This window comes from Coregonus clupeaformis, chromosome 16, assembly GCF_020615455.1.
Source record: "Coregonus clupeaformis isolate EN_2021a chromosome 16, ASM2061545v1, whole genome shotgun sequence".
NCBI lineage: Eukaryota > Metazoa > Chordata > Actinopteri > Salmoniformes > Salmonidae > Coregonus > Coregonus clupeaformis.
This window is the reverse complement of record NC_059207.1, coordinates 37,350,946-37,367,937: the sequence shown is the minus strand read 5'-3', so window position 1 is coordinate 37,367,937 and position 16,992 is coordinate 37,350,946. Positions and strand designations below refer to the sequence as shown.

At 41.3% G+C, this 16,992-nt stretch overlaps 1 pseudogene; it reads right to left on the bottom strand.

The window, feature by feature from the left end:
• LOC121583966 overlaps window positions 1-10,728 on the bottom strand; it is a 53,491-nt pseudogene extending 42,763 nt beyond the window's left edge.
• Between the last annotated feature and the right edge of the window lie 6,264 nt (window positions 10,729-16,992).

The window sequence follows — 16,992 nt, the reverse complement described above, 5'->3', positions numbered from 1 at the left end:
CAATGCTATGGGTGTCAGGGAGAAAGTACGACAATAAAAACAATATTCCTTCTGCCTTCCGTAGGTCTGTCCAAGTACCCGATACAAGTGTAGTGTGCAGGGGTGTGCTCGGACTTCCCCTGGATCTGGATGTCACACACAGCAGTTTTTGTGGCTACGCGTAGGCCGAGCTTTACGCACAGCCTCCTCTTCCTCAAGGCAGGCTCCTCTGACAAGCAATAAGGGAGACAGACCATATTAGGGATCATGAACTAGAGGCCAAATTCAATTCTTTGTCACAGCTATGCGTGGTAGAATGATATGAAATATAAACGCAGAGAATACACTGTAAGCACTGACAAAAATCAATGATGATGATCGTTTAACATCTTTGTTTCGAAAATGAAAGACAAATGCTAACTCCTACAGCAGCCACAGTATATTGCTAGCTTATATAAATGTGGTTTTGTACTCGATATGGAGGATAAAATGTCATACATAATGTTAGTTGTATACATTAAACATGGATTCACATGAAGTAATAAAACATTACATTAAACCATAGCCCAACAATATATAATATTTCTGTTCTTTATTCCAGCTAGAAAACATAGCCATGCTTGTCCATATTACTTCTGTGCCTCACCCATTTATTTCCAACCAGGGATAGAAATTGCAGTGTAAATGCAATGGTAATAAAAATAATAAACAAGCTGTTCTCACTCCCCACACCAAAATATTATTACATTTTCAAGGCCTGGATAGTGAGGGGGGAATACATAGCACTCAAAGACCACTAAAGCATTGGGGAATGCATTTCATTAATATTAGATAACCCCATCCACTCGTCCTCTCCCCAAATAAATACATAAATAAATAAGCCCCTCATAAAGAAAAGCACAGCTCCAACTGAGATAAACAATGACTCATGATTCTCTTCACTTGTACCTCCAGGGCAAAATATTTATTTTATTCCCACAGACTATCGTAAATAAAGCTAACCTGCATCCATAAAACATTCACCATCTCAAGCAAAGCTGTGGTTTAGGGGAAACTGCTTACTTACTGGTGTCCACTGTTTCTTGAATGGGTATAAAGCCCTTTTTTAGAGTGTCCTTCAAATCGATCAACCTCAAGTCAACGAGCACATCTGATGACTGGCTTTACAGGAAAACATTCAAAATTACATATCCACTTACTGTTCGCACATTTCACATGTAATAGATAGTAAGAAACATATCTCATTCCAAAAGTAGTGAGGGGGGTAAGGGTTATACCGTTTTTGTAAGGGTCTGAAAATAAATTACAAAGACAATTGAATCAACGATTTCCTAAAAGCTTGGGAAGTCTCTAAAGAGAGGAGTTGACACGATGGTGGAAGTAATTACTCCAAAATAGCTACTTTAAAAAATTAGAATGCATCTGTGAACTTGCAATCATTCTCAACCCTCGGTGAGAGGAACAGTGTGCGAGGCAGGCAGGATTGCCTGTTCATCAGAATGGGACTGGTTAAAAACAATCAGGGACCATTTATTTGTCATTTTCAAGCATGACTCCTCCCAGTCTCCTGTCATTATATTGAAATCTTTCCCTGTAATAAATTGCAATAATACACAGCGGCATTGGAGAGTGTGGCGACCGAGCCGTGACTTGATGCGTCCGAAAGTCTGGATTCCACTGCTCCTTTTGCCCAGCAGTCATTACCATTAGATATATTTTTTATTCATCGTTTTTATTCTGACTTAGGGTGGAATATGGATGAATGTTATTACTATGCATGAAACCTTGTTTTTGTAGTGGTTTTTGCAAGATAGATTTTTCCCATCAGGACCTGACAAAAGGGCCATCTACATCCAACCTAGAGTATGATGAATCTCAAACTGTTTACTTCCCTCCACATAATTCAGTGGTTCATTTTGCAGAATCTGTTTTTGTCAATGACAATTACAGAGAGGGCTACATTGACTGGCAGACAAAATAGCCTTTGTTGATGGCTCTGTCATGTTTTATTTGTGTCAAAGTCTTTAAAACAGCACCGACACACATTTTAAGATAACACACAGGAATGAGGGCAAAGCTATTTGTGTGATACAAACTAAACTGTGGACCAGACTGAGCTCCATCTACAGGTGTCTACACACTCACAAGGATTCTAATGGAGGAACTATTTTCAGAATTAGTCGTAGTATCCAACCATAAATTATTGATTTGTCACGAGAATATGTCAAAGTGAACACACAGAAATAATTTATTGCAGGTAAAAATGCTGTTATGTATACCAATGAGGTAAAATCATAGTTTTATCAAATAAAAGTAGAGGACTGTACAATGTGGCATTCATTCAGCTGATAAACTCTAACCACAAGGCTGTAAATGAAGACACTGACAGAAACTGTGGAAAGGAACAAAGGTTGAAGTGGATGTCGAATCATTACAATCCTGTTTACATACCATCAGTCTTTTGGACTGAAGAATGTTCATGTACTGTATAGGGCCCATCTAAATCATCACTTGGTTCATGTAGGACCATTACTTGGTCAGTCTGATGAATGGAGTAAACCCATGTCACATATTTAGCTAAATTTGTGCAAATTCTCCATGTTTAAGTTTAAAAAACAATAGTATACTTAGCATAGGTAGCATATGGTTATGCACTGTTACGTTTTCTTCAATTAAATAGGCAACTGAGCCACAGGAAAAGCAAAGGAAGTGTGAATGTTGGAGCATATGTATTGATGACAACTATGCAACACTCTGTGCCCACTACAATACTATATTTATATTTCATGGTAACTTTAGGCTTTATAGCAGGAACATCACTGTTCTCTATTCTCAAATGTTTTTTATATGTACAAAAAAAATGTGAAAACGTGCCTAACAGTTGATATGTAGAGAACATTCAAAGAGAGCTCAATTCACAGAGTTATGACTGTTATTTTAAACAGGTGCCCCATTTCCAACTCTATTGAACTGGGATTTAGAAGTTTCATTTCTTATAAATATTCAAAATGTCATTTTTTAAAATGTGTGCATCATCTTTGAAGAATAACTGGAAGGTATCCACATTCTGTACAGGGACAAGGTTAATTAAATAAATTGAAATAGTTTAAATACAAGCTCATTCTAATACTATGAATAATCATACATCTCCCTCTCTGGAGGACGCAAGAACATCAACAATATAATCCTGGGAGCCCACCAAGGTATCACACATCAAGAATAAAATGCAATCATATAATCCAAAATTCAGATTGGGATTTGCATTCATTTCAAATACCAGACTTTTAAAATTCATGGTCCATTATTGGAGTTTCAATGATCAAAGATCTCCACAGGAGAACGCTAGAGAGGGCAAAGGTGTTAGGGATGAGGTGTTACTGCATGATGCATAGGGAAAGGGAGAAGTTTACATTTACATTATCTCTGGTGAAACAGAAGTAGCGGGCGACCTTGGATTTGAATAAGCTGTCCTTCCACAGGTCGACGTCAGAGCCATCTGTTGTTTATGTGACCTACGTGAAAAAACGACCCAAAAAAATCAACAAGGAGAGAAGAACATGCATGTGGTGGGATAAAGTTAATGTATGTACTGTGTGAGCGTGTTGCTTTTAGCCTCTTCTCTTGCATACTTAATTAACGGTTGCCTGTGCTACCGCTCCATCTCATTAGTGCCCTGTGTGGGTAAAGAAGGAGCCTTAGCCTCCAAACAGGTGGCTAAAAATATCATCCCTTGGGATGGGGCTGATTAATTAAAGACAACCTGACAAAGATAGTCTCTAATAAGGAAGACCAAACTTCATTGTGCTGCTAAAAGATCCTGATGGGGATGGGGAGATTTGAGTATTTACAGGGTATTGTGTATTTGGATATGGCAACATAATGCACAAGAGCCCAGGCACACGTTAGAAAAGGCTATTAAGACAGTGTAGGCAGCACACCTAGTGTGCATGAACTGAAGAATGATGAAGCCAAAACGACCCTCACATGATTGAGTCAGACACTTCTCCATAGCTACCAGCAAACAAGCTTGGCTGAAACGTCATGTTACATTGGCCATCGTCGGTAAATCACCAAAATGACTGCCAGACTTATTCTCTGAGAGGATCCTTCACAAAGAAGAGTCAATTTAATGAGGTTCATTCAAACAAAGAAGTCCTGGATCTCTGCACCCACCCACACACATTACCACCCTGACAATAATGATGAATGACCCTGGTGATTGGCTGTGGAAAACATGGCAGGGAGAGACTCATGCAAAACCACCAGTGACTAGATGGGATGAGAGAGGGGCTGAGAGAAAGAGAGAGAGGGGGAAAGTGAGAGGGGGAAAGAGAGAAAAAGAGAGAGGGTGTGCAGGCATCTCCAGCAGGCGCAGTGAAAGGTCCCATGAGAAGCCCATACATCACCAGAAGCCCCCACCTACTTACAAGACAACCCGTCTTGGCCACTTTTTCCAGGTCAGTAGCCAGCGCATCCTGTCAGTGTAAACAAAGGGCTGGCTGTGTGAAACCCAAAGTCAAGCAGGGGAGTAAGATGGCACAGCGCTCCTACAGGAGGCGGCACCTCAGGTGTCATCCTGCCACAGCTCCGGCAGCAGGGGGTGATGCGCCTAGAATTTGAAACACCAACCACAGAGCTGCAGGGGGAAAGTTTGGATGCACTTGCTCTCTATTTTCTTTCTACTATCTACTGTTATGTGGCTCCCATCATCCAACAGGGCTCATTGCTGGGAGTGTTTCCACTGCACGAAAAGTCTGAAGAAGAACAGAAGAATCACGGTAGTAATCAATCTTTGAACTCTGATCTTGTCATTTTGATGTCATGTACACATATAAAAGTGTGCTGATTCAACTTCCAATTCCAAAAATCTGCACAAACGAAATTGAAAAACTGCTATGAAATAGTTAAATCTATTGTGAGTACTGGTAATTCCTAACAGATCTCAAAAGACAGAGAACGTCCCTGAGTTAATATTGAGGGCGAGCACCTACAATAGGGAGCCTCTTGGGACTTTAACTGGGAAAAGGCTATGAAAGGCAACTGCTACCATTGAAACCAAAATGTCATTAGAGCCATACCAAACAAAAATTTATCAGATATAGACTTTTTCCACATTTTGTTACGTTACAGCCTTATTCTAAAATTGATTTAATTGTTTTTTTCCCTCATCAATCTACACACAATACCCCGTAATGACAAAGCAAAAACAGGATTGTAGAAAAACGTAAATATCACATTTACATAAGTATTCAGACCCTTTACTCAGTACTTTGTTGAAGCGCCTTTGGCAGCGATTACAGCATCGAGTCTTCTTGGGTATGACGCTACAAGCTTGGCACGCCTGTATTTGGGGAGTTTCTCCCATTGTTCTCTGCAGATCCTCTCAAGCTCGGTCAGGTTGGATGGGGAGTGTCGCTGCACAGCTATTTTCAGGTCTCTCCAGAGATGTTAGATCGGGTTCAAGTCCGGGCTCTGGCTGGGCCACTCAAGGACATTTAGAGACTTGTCCCGATGTCACTCCTGTGTTGTCTTGGCTTTGTGCTTAGGGTCGTTTTCCTGTTGGAAGTTGAACCTCCGCCCCAGTCTGAGGTCCTGAGTGCTCTGGAGCAGATTTTCATCAAGGATCTCTCTGTACTTTGCTCTGTTCATCTTTCCCTTGATCCTGACTAGTCTCTCAGTCCCTGCCGCTGAAAAACATCCCAACAGCATGATGCTGCTACCACCATGCTTCTCTGTAGGGATGGTGCCAGGTTTCCTCCAGACATGACGCTTGGCATTCAGGCCAAAGAGTTCAATCTTGGTTTCATCAGACCAGAGAATCTTGTTTCTAATGGTCTGAGAGTCCTTTAGGTGCCTTTTGGCAGACTCCAAGCGGGCTATTTTGCCTTTTACTGAGGAGTGGCTTTTGTATGGCCACTCTACCATAAATACCTGATTGGTGGAGTGCTGCAGAGATGGTTGTCCTTCTGTAAGGTTCTCCCATCTCCACAGAGGAACTCTGGAACTCTCTCCGAGTGACCATCGGGTTCTTGGTCACCTCCCTGACCAAGGCCCTTCTCCCCCTTCTCCCCCGGGCTGCCAGCTCTAGTAAGAGTCTTGTGCCTCAACACAATCCTGTCTCGGAGCTCTACGGACAATTACTTCAATCTCATGGCTTAGTTTTTGCTCTGACTTGCACTGTCAACTGTGGGACCTTAAATAGACAGGTGTGTGCCTTTCCAAATCATGTCCAATCAATTGAATTTACCACAGGTGTACTCCAATAAAGTTGTAGAAACATTTCAAGGATGATCAATGGAAACAGGATGCACCTGAGCTAAATTTCAAGTCTCAAAGCAAAGGGTCTGAATACTTATGTAAATAAGGTATTTCTGTTTTTTACTTTTAATAAATGTGCAAAAAATTCTAAAAACCTGTTTTCACTTCGTCATTATGGGGTATTGTGTGTAGATTGATAAGGAAAAACATTTATTTAATCAATTTTAGAATAAGGCTGTAACGTTTCAAAATGTGGAAAAAGGCAAGGGGTCTGAATACTTTCCGAATGCACTGTAGGTGAAGCACACATGTCTCCCAGTCAGAGAGATCACAAATAAACTGCTGATGATAATTATTCTACACATGGTTGAGAAGTAACTGATTACATGTAACGTAACTGATTACATGTAATCGGTTACATGTGATCTGATTACCAAAACAAATCTGTAAGTGTAATCAGTTACGTTACCAGCAAAAATATTGTAATCAGATTACAGATACTTCTGGAAAACTAAATGATTACTTATTGGATTACTTTTGTTTGGGTAAAAACAAATGACACCTTTCTGTTTTCTCAACTACATTAATTTCAGCATTGAAAATAGGCGCAAGCTTAAGTTTGTTCCACGTGATTGAGTCTGACAAGTCAGAGACCACTATGATGACACACCAAATGAGTTTGATGGATCCTTTTTGTCTTATTTTAATGCCTCTTAAGGGTAAAGCAATCCAAAAGTAACTGAAAGTAATCAGATTACGTTACTGAGTTTGGGTATTCCAAAAGTTACGTTACTGATTACAGTTTCGGACAGGAAGCTAGTTACTGTAACGGATGACATTTGGAAGGTAACCTACCCAACCCTGCTTCTACAGTACAAAATGGACACAAGATTCAGAGTCATCAGAGGTTAGTAAACCGATTCAGCGGAGGTCCTAGCCAATTACAGGGGGCTCAGATCTCAGGCTAACACCACACTCCTTCAAATAAACTTATGTTAATGTGCTCATGAGGGTAGTATGTTATATGCTCAGGCAAATTTGAATGACACACAGCTTCCCTTTGCGGCCCTAAGTGTCTGTGTCAGTGTCAGTGCCTGCTTAAGGTGTTTGATGTAGGGCGGCGGCTGCAGCTTGAGCAAAGCTCCTGATCCCTGTGGAACAGTGTTTGATCTGGGCCTGCTCTCTTGTGTAGGAACAACCTGTTCAAGTTCAGAAATGTGAGTGCACTGTAATGGAGAGCAAAATAGTTAATCAGCTCATTGATCTACTACGGCATAAAATGTATTTCTCAAAAGCAGTCATCGTTGAAGAGGAATTCAGAAAAGGAGCAACCAAAGAAGGTCTAGCCTATAACATGAACAGTAGAAGAACACAACTTACCATTGACTTAACCAGACTACCAGACTGCATGAGAGCACCAGCTGTTCCGGATGACTATGTGATCACGCTCTCCGTAGCCGATGTGAGTAAGACTTTTAAGCAGGTCAACATTCACAAGGCCGCAGGGCCAGACGGATTACCAGGACGTGTACTCCGAGCATGTGCTGACTAACTGGCAAGTGTCTTCACTGACATTTTCAACATGTCCCTGACTGAGTCTGTAATACCAACATGTTTCAAGCAGACCATCATAGTCCCCGTGCCCAAGGACACTAAGATAACCTGCCTAGATGACTACCGACCCGTAGCACTGACGTCTGTAGCCATGAAGTGCTTTGAAAGGCTGGTCATGGCTCACATAAACACCATTATCCCAGAAACCCTAGACCCACTCCAATTTGCATACCGCCCCAACAGATCCACAGATGATGCAATCTCTATTGCACTCCACACTGCCCTTTCCCACCTGGACAAGAGGAACACCTACGTGAGAATGCTATTCATTGACTACAGCTCAGCATTCAACACAATAGTGCCCTCAAAGCTCATCACTAAGCTAAGGATCCTGGGACTAAACACCTCCCTCTGCAACTGGATCCTGGACTTCCTGACGGGCCGCCCCCAGGTGTTAAGGGTAGGTAACAACACATCTGCCACACTGATCCTCAACACGGGGCCCCTCAGGGGTGCGTGGTCAGTCCCCTCCTGTACTCCCTGTTCACCCATGACTGCATGGCCAGGCACGACTCCAACACCATCATTAAGTTTGCCGACGACACAACAGTGGTAGGCCTGATCACCGACAACGATGAGACAGCATATAGGGAGGAGGTCAGAGACCTGGCCGTGTGGTGCCAGGATAACAACCTCTCCCTCAACGTGACCAAGACAAAGGAGATGATTGTGGACTACAGGGAAAAAAAAGAGGACTGAGCACGCCCCCATTCTCATCGACGGGGCTGTAGTGGAACAGGTTGAGAGCTTCAAGTTCCATGGTGTCCACATCACCAATGAACTATCATGGTCCAAACACACCAAGACAGTCGTGAAGAGGGCACGACAAAGCCTATTCCCCCTCAGGAGACTAAAAAGATTCGGCATGGGTCCTCAGATCCTCAAAAAATTCTACAGCTGCACCATCGAGAGCATCCTGACTGGTTGCATCACCGCCTGGTATGGCAACTGCTTGGCCTCCGACCGCATAGGCACTACAGAGGATAGTGCGTACGGCCCAGTACAACACTGGGGCCAAGCTTCCTGCCATCCAGGACCTCTATACCAGGCGGTGTCAGAGGAAGGCCCTCAAAATTGTCAAAGACTCCAGCCACCCTAGTCATAGACTGTTCTCTCTGTTACCGCACGGCAAGCGGTACCGGAGTGCCAAGTCTAGGTCCAAAAGACTTCTCAACAGCTTCTACCCCCAAGCCATAAGACTCCTGAACAGCTAATCATGGCTACCCGGACTATTTGCACTGCCCCCCCACCCCATCTTTTTACGCTGCTGCTACTCTGTTAATTATTTATGCATAGTCACTTTAACTCTACCCACATGTACATATTACTTCAACTACCTCAACTAGCTCGGTGCCCCCGCACATTGACTCTGCACCGGTACCCCCTGTATATATAGCCTCCCTACTGTTATTTTATTTTACTTCTGCTCTTTTTTTCTCAACACTTTTTTGTTGTTGTTTTATTTTACTTTTTTATTAAAAATAAATGCACTGTTGGTTAAGGGCTGTAAGTAAGCATTTCACTGTAATGTCTGCACCTGTTGTATTCGGCGCATGTGGCCAATAACATTTGATTTGATTTGATTTGAAAGTGGAGCAACATCTCCATTCCCTTCAGTAACAACAGAGGGATCTATCCTACTGAAGAAACCAAGCAGGAAGTCTGGGCGTTCTCATTCTCGTTCACTACCATGTGGCATGCAGTCCCAATGCCAGTAGGCAAAGCATCGTCACAATGCCAACCCACCATCATCCACCAGAGATTACAACTGTTGGGCTGTGTGGGTTGGGGCAGGAAGAGAGAGAAGGGAATGAGAGGAAGGAAAAATAAAAGAGAGAGGGTAGAGGGTAGAGAAAGAAAAGGAATAGAGATCTGCCCTTGAGCCCACTTCAGGCTATATCACTGTGTTTGCTTTGTGCTTTGCTACATTCACAAAACATCTTCCTCTCTCTCTCTCTCTCTCTCTCTCTCTCTCTCTCTCTCTCTCTCTCTCTCTCTCTCTCTCTCTCTCTCTCTCTCTCTCTCTCTCTCTCTCTCTCTCTCTCTCTCTCTCTCTCTCTCTCTCTCACTAGCTCTCACTTCTCACTCTTTCAAAAACACAAACATGGTTCCCATGGGCCAGTGATATCACTGTCCTACTTTCCTCTCTCTCACAACCAGATTGTTCAAACTTGCGGGGTGCCAAACAGCCGGCAACCCCTCTTCACTGAGAGTGTTAAACAAACATGGGGACACAGTGCCAGAACTGTTGGGGGCATCCACCAAGGGTTGTTAAACCATAGCCTTTGGCAAGGCTGAAGGACTAATGGCAACAAATAGGCCTACAGTAATCATCTCCATCATCAAAGTAAACTGCATTAATTAGTTATTCAATTTGTCTCACAAAAAACACAACACTACTCAAAAGTGTTAGCCAACCGCATGTCCAAGTGCTTCATGGCTACCCTCCAAAAACAAAATCGTAGAATCCATAACAACACAACAACGTTATTGAGAACACTGTTTTGATCAAACGCTGATTACAGAAAGTATCGAATTTACCAAATCATACTGTATCTACTTCACAACATATGCATATGTGTAAACATAATTTATTTGCCTACAAATGAGGTTGAAGTCAAAGTAATTGGAAAATGCTGAGCGAAATGCAATAAAATGTATTTATATTACATGATAAGCTATTGCTATTATTAAATAATATGCTTCATAATGTATCCTCAATCTAAAAGAGTGAATGATGAAAAAGCAAGGAGAAGTTACTCACAACATAGTATCCAGCAGGTTCCTTGCTTCGGCACACACCACAACAACTCCAGTGATGGGCTCTGTGGTCAGCTCTGGCAGGGCCTCAGTCATGGTCTCCTGTACCTCAGGCATTATACTGGACCTCTGGAAAGACGGCACAGTTAACTTCAAGGCCTTACTGGGATACTAGTTATAGAGGTAATACTGTAGTACCCTCACTCTCTCACAAAACAGCTGTGCAACACAGATGAACATCTGAGAGAAGCGGTCTAAAATCTTAGCTTCAGAGTCAACAATATTTGTTTCTTGTATTGAACTAAAGTATTTAAAAAACACTTTGCTCTCTCTTATTATGCTGATTTTTCCTGTAGTGCTGCATGTGGTCTAGTGCTGTAGGGCAGACTTGACAATGGCCTTGCTGGACAGAAGATTTTGAGCTACAGCACAGCTCATATATTTCTAATCACCGCTCGTTTGGAATAAAGCATACTACATCATGACTAAACCCATAAAGAGGTTTCTCTTGGCCAGAAAGATTAGTATCCCCCAGTATTGACTTCTGCCGGCTTCTTGGGATCCAAAAGAAAAAGTGGCCTCCGAGCTTTGCATCGAATGACAAGTGAGACCAGTGACAAAAAGCTATTAGAGGCGACCCAGTGAAGTCACCCAATAACAACTTAGATGGAGTGATCAAATATTTGCAAGGAAATCCAGATCAATTGTTATCTATTCCTGTGCAAATAAGCTTTAGCTTAATGTGTATGCAAGGCTTTTACAAGGTTAAGTGGCTTTGCAGAGGTTCCTTTGCCATTTTATTAAATTATGTTTAAAGCATCCTAGTGGGGTAAGTGACACAGTTACTGCATTCAATCTAAATGTTTACTGAATTTATTGTAATTAAGTTTATTGAATTTGGTAGATTTACTACAGCAATAGCCATTTCTTTTAGAAATGTTAGTTGGATGGACTTATTAATGAAAGATCCAGGACAGCAAATTAGTTTAGGGAGGGAGAATGATCTCTTTCTTGCGTTAATTTGTGCACTAATCAATCTAGCTATTCCTAACTGCATCTTAGTGGTTGGAGGCAAACTGCCATTAAGCCACACTCTGTAAGATGTACACACCATCAAAGAGTGTGCCACCAACAAAAATGTGGAACAATAGAGCAAATGCATCCCATCAGATTTTCACATGCTGCACTTGTGTGATGCAGACAGTTTAGGGCTAGGGCTAGCCGTAATGTGTCAGCCTGAGATTCAGTAGTAACTACATCTGAACCCTATGGGTCCATACTTGCTAACATTAGAAAACGTTTCTCAGTCTCAAAATCTGCATCAGCCAATTCAAATTGTTGGAGTAGTTGCATGTGACAGAACTCTATATGTTAGCTGTTCCCATGAGATAACCTGCACACTTAGCTCTGTGCTAACCTGACCAGCTGGCCATGATTATGTCCTGTAACAAATTCTGCATCAGCCAATTACAAATGTTGACGTAGTTGGCCATGATTGAACACTTTTTCACGAAAGTGTCCTTAACAGAAGTCAAATGGCACGATCTGCTATCAAATATGATTAAAACAGGTGCAACACTTCAACTGGAAGAATAGCACACAGTTTAGCTAGCCTGGCTCCTGGTAATTTTTGCAGTTTGTGGCAAATTCGAATCCCAGGAGAGATACAGTTTTTTCAGTTGAAATGTAGAATTACATTTATTTTGTTAGTGTGTTGCAAATGGAAGTCACTCTTGCAGACCGACACATAGGCTACTGCTACATAAATAATTGTCGCTACAATATAGGCTATATTACATAGACGTGTAGGCTACACTTACATGTACAACGTTTTATATGCATTATTATAATCATCCACTTCGTCTCATATGCCTTATTTGAATCTAGCATCGAGGACCAGCAGTGAACAGTTTTTTTCCTTAACAAAAAAATCTTCACGCGAGGGGCCCTCGAACCCACGGTTACTGTACCCCGAAGATTTAGAGTTAACCTCCTTACTAGTGGTGTATGATGGTAATAGAGGTACATGACAGCTTTTTGACAATACCATTAGTCTCTTCTACTTTTTTAAAATGACGTACGATAAACTTAAACCTTGTATATAAACCACCTTTATTTATTTTTTGTAAATGCACATGGATGTGTGTGAAATGGATAAGCAAAGATGTGGGATTTTGTCATATATGCGAAAATGTGCCTTTTGAATTTTGCCTAACGTTAGCAGCTTGTAGCCTAGTCAAGGATGCATCATGCAATATTGGGACACTACACTTGTTACAGACCAAGCAGAACAAAAGTAAACCTTTGGAGGTTTAAATATCCCTCTGATGGCCAAGTTCAAGTTCAGGGTTTATTGTCACATGCACAAATACAGTGAAATGCTTAACTTGCAAGCTCTACCCAACAGTGCAGTAATAAATAGCAAAATCATATAACTAATAAAACAATATACATAATAAAGAAAACAGGAAATAATCGTGGCCAGCTGGTCTTGTTAGCATAGGGCTAAGTGTGCCAGGTTATCTCATGGGAACAGCAATCATATAGGGTTCTATCACATGCAACTATGTTGATGGTTTTAATTGGCTGATGCAGATTTTGAGACAGAGAAAAAAGTTTAAGTGTAAATGTTCGCAGGTATGAACTCTACAGGTAGAAACTCCTCTCACCCATAATGTTTGCACCGCGGTGAAGAACGCGTGATATGGCTTGAAAAATACCTCAATCCAGGGATGGAAGATGTCGCTGTGCTCCTAATTATCCCATTATCTGGAATGAAAAATCTAGAAGATTGAAATACTGCTTGTTTTTAATTAAACTGCCCTTTTTGTCAGCATGCTGGGCTAGATAATGCTAAAGCAACCCATTGGATTCCACAATACTTCCGGTCATATGCTCAGGTGCAACAGGTGTGCGTCCTAGAGCGCGTGTGAAAGTGTGCCAGTATTTTGCGGGTACAGGGGTGCGTGTTCCACTCTTCAGTTTTGTTTGGAATTAGGCCTATGCATGTAATTATTGAATATAATGCTGTTACGACTACTTGAATGCATAAAGGATGTATATCCTGGTTAAAGGGATAGTTCACCCAAATTACAAAATTACATATTGCTTTCCTTACCCTGTAAGCAACCTATGGAGAAGGTATGACAGCAATCCATGCTTTGGTTTTGCTTACCTGGCCACTGTTTCAAATGCTAACTTTGTAGCATTTCAATTGTAACTATATTGGCATTTTCGTGCTTCATGTCCAAATCATCTATAAGTAACTTCCCTCGATTTTTAGATACTTTTGATTGTGGACCCTTTCAGTGATTTTTTTGTTTTGACAGTATTTTGAAAAAATTATGTGTAAATATTTTTTGCCAACATTTCCATGACAAGCCTGCCCTACAGCATATAGCCGATCCGATGTGCTCAAAGAGCCACATTCATATTTAATTTAAAACTAACTCAATTCCATTTTCAGTACATGATTGGTCCTGTGTGGCTCAGTTGGTAGAGCATGGTGCTTGCAATGCCAGGGTTGTGGATTTGATTCCCACGGGGGGACCAGTACAGAGAATTTAAAAAAAGTATGAAATGTATGCACTCACTATTGTCAGTTACTCTGGAAAAGAGCGTCTGCTAAATGACTAAAATGTAAAATTATTACCTTGGTCATGGCTAGAAGGGATCCAGATTTGACTTTTAATTGCAGTTTAGGAGAAATTACTCAGCAGGTTAGGAGAATTAGGTTAAGGTTAGGAAAGGGTTAGAGTTAGCTAAAATGCACACAAAATAATCTACTTTTGACGTTAATTTAACAAAAGCTGGATCCCTTCTAGCCATGACCTGATTACCTGGATGGATGTTAATTTACAGTTTAAAAAACGTGTTGCAGTGATTCTCCTTCAACTTTCTGGAATGGACCAGCCAGCAACTGGCATTCTTACCAGAGAATGAGACCACCTGGAAATGTCAAGTAGAAATGGCTGCTAAATGGAACAGGTGAGAGAGGACGCATTGTGCTGGACAGGTAGGCCTGTAAATATTTTGTGTCTTACCTTGGTCAACTGTTTAGTAAATGTCGTCCTGCTGTGTATCCTTTGATGGGATTATTTGTGTGTCCACTACAGAGCCAGTGTCAATGTTCTCCCGGGAATGCTATCATGGTTAAGAAATAATTAACTTCAACCAGAGATGGGTTAACCTTGTTTCCTCTGGTGCGTAACTCAGATTTGCATGCCAATTTGCCATTGATAGTGCACGTGAGCATCTATCATAGTCATTGATTCACTAGTCTAGTCTCGTCTACATATTGGATTTATACATTAAGTGTTTGTTTGTTTATTTGTATGTCTTGTCTTGTGAGTTGACAGTATGGTTTGGTGTCACAATCCCACCTGCAATGGTCATGTCAGTGTGGGTTATAGGCTTATCTCCATAGGCCTATCTAACCCTATCACACACAGCCTAATCTTGTCCCATGCTTATGGAACAACCTTGGGATGGCCCATTTCAGGCACTAATCTGATGATGACTAAAAACAGTTTTTTATTCTATCTAAGTAGACAAGCCTGTCAAAATAGCATTTACTTCTCACGGTATCCTAGAATTGTTGTAAAAATTGAAATTCTGTTCCTCTTTGCCATTGTGTTGTGGATAATAATTACATCAAATACACATAATTGGGTGTGTGCTATATGTTGATATTTTCTTGTTAAGGTGCAGGCCTAATGATTTCCTGTTTTCCTGTCATGTATTTGTGCTTTGGGCAGAGTTAACATGTTTTAATTTATTTGTATGGCCACACTGATCCCTTTTCACCATTCGTATGACGAAAACCATTCAGCCAAGTCAAGCATAGAAATAAACAGGCTGTAATCCCACCCAAGCACTTTCTACGATGAAACTGTAACGATAGAAGCTGAAGCAGCCATACCACTGGAACACAGTGGGATGGAACAAATTATTTTGCAGCCAATTGAGTGGCGTTAGAATGCATCAATCTGCATCTTGTAATGGCGTGCACACAGAGCCATAACGCTGATTGATTCGGGCCTGTCATTTCTAGGAACAAGTTTAGAACTGTACAGAGAGCAATGTGGTTTTGAGCAAGAAATATGGGTAAAAGCATCTGTTACAGACTGAACATCTCATTTGAGTTAATAATGGTCAATGAGATCAAGCACACAGGAACTAAACAAGATTTAATTAACATAATAAGGTAATGAGACCTCTTATGCTTATCATTATTCATGACAAACTGACAATGAGTCAATGCCCATAGCTCATAAGAGCGGAGTGCTACTGTACATGTGTGTCAATGAGAGAGTAATGGCAGTCATTGTTGAGCATGACTGTGTCAGATTGGCAAAACAACAGCACTAAGAAGCCAAGTCAGACAACGTACACCAGATCAGACTAGTGAACCCTGGTGTCCTAGTTTCTCTATGTCCCACCTACAGGATGCATGCTGATAGAGAGATCCAAATGATTGTGCTAGATACATCACACCAATTATCACACACACATCCTTCTCCTTATATTTGTGTTGTTTCTCACACCAGGAAGTTTTGACAACCCCCATGAAACAGGCATTCTCACTTCAGCTAGATTTTGCAGCACGGCTAAGTTAATAAAATAAGATCTCAGATGGATCAGAGAAAAACATATGTGCAGGCTGAGAAAAGGTGCACCTGTTAAAGTATTGGTCTAATTATGGAAAAGGTGATTCAATTCTCAGTGTGAAATTCTCAAGATATCAGCAACATGCTAACTGTGAAAGCCATCAGCTATTACAGTTTTTAATGTACTTCACATCTCACGCTGAGGATTGTGGGGTAGGATGAATGATGGCTATGGCAGATTCTGTAGGGGAGCAGTGCAGATGTAGAAAGTATGCAGATCATTACAGATGGCATGAGGGAGGGCTTCATTAAAACCCAGGCCCCTTTGTTCATGCTCTTTATTTATGTCACTCTTGTCACTCTGGTCCATGCTAAATATAATTTGATGACAATATCAAGCTGTCATTTTGGTCCGCATTTTTGCAGTAGCTGGGATTTAGTATTGATAGCTATCTCTCAAAATCTGCAAAATTACAAAATCATTATGACAAACTACTCAGTGAACAGTCATTTATCAGTGAAAAAAATGGCAAAATCAAAAATATATGCTTTGGTGAACCACCGACATAGTTTCACCGCTGATCCAAACGGCAAGGGTTTTCCTCCTTGTGTGTAAAGGTCATCTGCTGTTTTTTCTAATTTGCTGACACTAGTCTGGGGACTTTAAAGATGGAGATTTCTTTGTAACCAACTTACCACGGAGGGTAATAATATCCCTATCTCGACCTGGGAAATCTACAGCGCCCCAATGCCCCCATCAACCGCGTGAACC